Consider the following 3775-nt stretch of genomic DNA (forward strand, 5'->3'; position numbering starts at 1 on the left):
TTCACATATAGGTATTTATGTAGACATAATGTTCTCATTTCTCTTGAGTAAACACTTAGGAAAGTCATATGGTAACCAACTGCTTAACATTTTAAGGAAATGCCAGGCTGTTTTCCAAAGAGGCTGAACTGTTTTTCGTTCCCATCAGGAAGGTGTGAGTGTTCCAGTTTCTCTACATCTTCACTAACACTTGTTATTATTTAGCCTTTTTATTATAGCCATCCTTGTAGATATAAAGTAGTTTCTCATTGTGGTTTTTGATTTACATTTCCCTAATGCAGTGACTAATGATGTTGAGTGTCTTCTTGCTCTTAAAATTTATTTGTATTTCTTCTTTGGAGAAATGTCTATTCAGATAATTTGCTTATTTTTAGTTATATTTTTATTCTTTTTTATCATAAGATTTTTAATGTTCTCAACCTAACAACCAACTGAGAAAAAGGCAATGATGTTTTCATACTTCTCTCATGTTGAAAAAAGCCATTCTTGTGAGCAATGAATCAGATCCTGCTTGATGTTGTGGTCCTATCAGTTCCAGCTCTAACTGTCCAGCAACTTCTTTTAAACCACCTTTGAAATTTTTGTAGCACTTCATGAAGTAATTCACATCTAAATGACAGGAAAAAATAATCAAAGGATCTCAAAGAAGTCATGTTCTTCTTCAGGGAAGTTAGAGCTTGTCAGGATTTTGATTAAATAGCCAAAGTCATAGTCACTGTGAAATAACCATTTGCCCTCTTTGCAGAGGATCACTCCTGAGGGCATAAGAAGTTCTGCAAAGTACTGGGTATCAATTCCTTCCTTTTCAGGTTTTTTAAACCAGATGCCAGATGTTATTAGTAGCTCTATAGAGTTCTGGGCATACATGTCCTCTGTCAAATTAAATTTAAAATTAAACTGAAAAGTTGAAGTTCCTGGAGGATAATCTTCTTGCTCATTCATAAATGTCAGTCCTAGCTAAATTATCTTTAGTCTACACTGCATCACAATAGTTGGTATTAATAGCCAGCATTGTTCCTGAATTTTCCAATAGGTCTTGTAACCACACCTGGAAACTCTGTGCCCATAGCAACATAATTATATTGTCCGATAACTGAATGAATTTTCTTTTTTATCTTTGTCCAGGTTGCAAGCTCAAACTACAGAAATTCTTTAGTTATGATCTACAGTTGCTGCTGGCATAGTGTGGGCACAAGGAATCTATTTGCCAAGCATCAAAATGTTATACTTGATTGAAGATTTGTTTCATAAAATACTTTATCCTTTATTTTTGTACTTGTGTCACTGAACTTCTACTCCTCCTCCTTGCCACAGAGATAGCAACCAGTTGTGGTGATGGTGGTGGAAGGAACAGCAGCAATGGGTGCCTCATAGACACCTCATGTCCAGCAAGGGAGAAAGAGGAGTCAATGCTGTGCCCCTTCCTTCTGTGCTGTCATTTCATGCATCTATAGTTTTCTTTTTCTTATTGAGTTACAAGTATTCTATAAATTTTCTATATAAATCCCTTATCAGATACATGATTTACAAATGTTCCTTCTTTTTTTTTCTTTCTTGATAGGATTTTTTGAAGTACATAATTTTTACATTCTGAGGAAGTTTTTAAAAAAAGATTTTATTATTTGAGAGTGAGAAAGCATGAGTGGAGGAGATGGCAGAGGGAGAGGGAAAAACAGACTCCCCACTGAGCAGGGAGCCCAGCACGGGACTCAATCCCAGGAACCTGGGATCATGACCTGAACAGAAGGCAGACAATTTAACCACCAGGCACCCAAATTCTGGGGAATTCTAATCTATTTTTTTCTTTTGTTGCTTGTGTATTTTTTTAAATGAATTTTTCTTTAATTTGATTCATTTGAGCAAAATGGATGTCCTAAAACAAAATCCCCGTGAAACTCTGGCCTCATAACTGAAACTCAGTTATGTCTCCTGCCCTTGAATGTAATGACCTTATGAACAAGAGGTCATGTAGTGTCCAGGGTCTGGCACTTCAGGGAATATCTGTGGTGTGTGCTATGAACTCTGTTGTTGTGTTTTGGCTTTTATCCCTCAGGCCAATAGTTTTCAGACCTACTCTTGTCTAGTGTGGGTAATATTTGCTCACTGGCATGAATGGGGCAACTTTTATCCAAGTGGGCTCTGGTCTTCCTGTGTAATGAAACTTGACAACAGCTCCACCAAAACTGAGGCCTGGAAAACTCGGGTTGTTTGATGTGGTATGGTCAGGGGTTTGTCCTGGTCTTTTGGGGTAGGAGGCCTTTGCTTTGGGACTGAGGCAAGCTAGACTGAAAAGGGTAGACCCACCAGAGTGCAGGTGTGTGTGGCTTAGTGTATGTAATTTAAGCAGCCAGTGTAGGTGCAGTTTGGCTTTGCACTTCCTGCAGGTGGCTCTGTGTTTATCCTGGGGTATGGGGGAAGGCAATGGTGTCAGCCAGCTCCTTTTTTCCTAGTGAGTTATCTCCACTAAAGCTGTTTTCAAGTCATACTCCAAGAAGAGTGAATTATCTCTCTACTATATGCCCAGGCATTCTTCAGATTGCTGATTCTTTAATCTCTGATTCCAGGTTGTTGGCCTGTCTTCACCTCAAGAGCAGTGCAGTGCCCTCCAGGCTTTAACCCAACTGTCTGCTGACTTTTAAAAGGTTAGGATTTAAGCCCTGCTGTTTGCAAGTTCAACTGTTCAAACTGCTGTTTGGATTTTGAAATTCAACCCCTCTTGTTTTCCAAGCCAATGACTTTGAGGAAATGTTTTCCTTGTGTGTTCCCTCTACAGTCTTCTCTTTCTCTTGCCCTTCTCTCTGACAACAGCTCCCTCCCCTCCACAACACTTGCAATGTTTCTTCCCTAAACCATGTTTCCATACGTCTTACCTTCTTTGATGTGTCTTCTTTTCTACCTTTAGTTGTTGGGTCTGGCCAGCAAACACCAAGATGGTGAATGGAAAGATTACTTCACACACTTTAGTAGGAGAAAGGAGAGATCATGGGGACCAGATGCTCTAGTGGTGAAAGGTCCAGAGTCACAGTAAAACTGCCTTCAGTTTTATTGTGAATATTATCACTACATCAAAGGCATTCCAAAACACAAAGAAGATTATGAAACTTTAATAATCCAGACAGTGACATAGGGAGTATCCTGTGATTAGAACAAGCTATGCTCATGATGCACATTCAGGGAAGGAATATGTGACCACCAAAGATAAATATTTTTCCTAAGCATCTATTCCCCAGATGAGTGCATTGAGCTGCATCAAAAAGCTAGCTATTTCGATCCAGAAACTGCAAAGGAGGCCGAGGAGGCCCCGTTTTCCACATATTCTTCCTTTGCTTTTCAATTACTTTCACCCAAAGAAGCACATATTTATTAAATCTTATCTAGCTGGCATTATGAATTCCCACATTATGAATTCCCACAATTCCCTTTTCTTTTTTTTTAAAGATTTCATTTATTTATTTGACAGAGAGAGATTACAAGTAGGCAGAGAGGCAGGCAGAGAGAGAGAGGAGGAAGCAGGCTCCCTGCTGAGCAGAGAGCCCGATGTGGGACTCGATCCTAGGACCCTGAGACCATGACCTGAGCCGAAGGCAGTGGCTTAACCCACTGAGCCACCCAGGCGCCCCCCACAATTCCCTTTTCTATTCCTTGTAAATAGGAGGTCTTGCTGTACTTATGCCAGGCACAGTCCCTGGGTCTCTCCTGCTTGGAAAAGTGATTTCACTCCAATTTTGCAGACCATGAGAAGCATAACATAAGTAAAAAAAAAAAAAAAAGCAGA

At 39.7% G+C, this 3775-nt stretch overlaps 1 pseudogene; it reads right to left on the reverse strand.

The window, feature by feature from the left end:
• Positions 1 to 454: 454 nt before the first annotated feature.
• On the reverse strand, positions 455 to 1182 carry LOC122896990 (annotated as a pseudogene).
• Positions 1183 to 3775: the final 2593 nt, after the last annotated feature.

This window comes from Neovison vison, chromosome X (assembly GCF_020171115.1).
Source record: "Neovison vison isolate M4711 chromosome X, ASM_NN_V1, whole genome shotgun sequence".
Classification (NCBI taxonomy): domain Eukaryota; kingdom Metazoa; phylum Chordata; class Mammalia; order Carnivora; family Mustelidae; genus Neogale; species Neogale vison.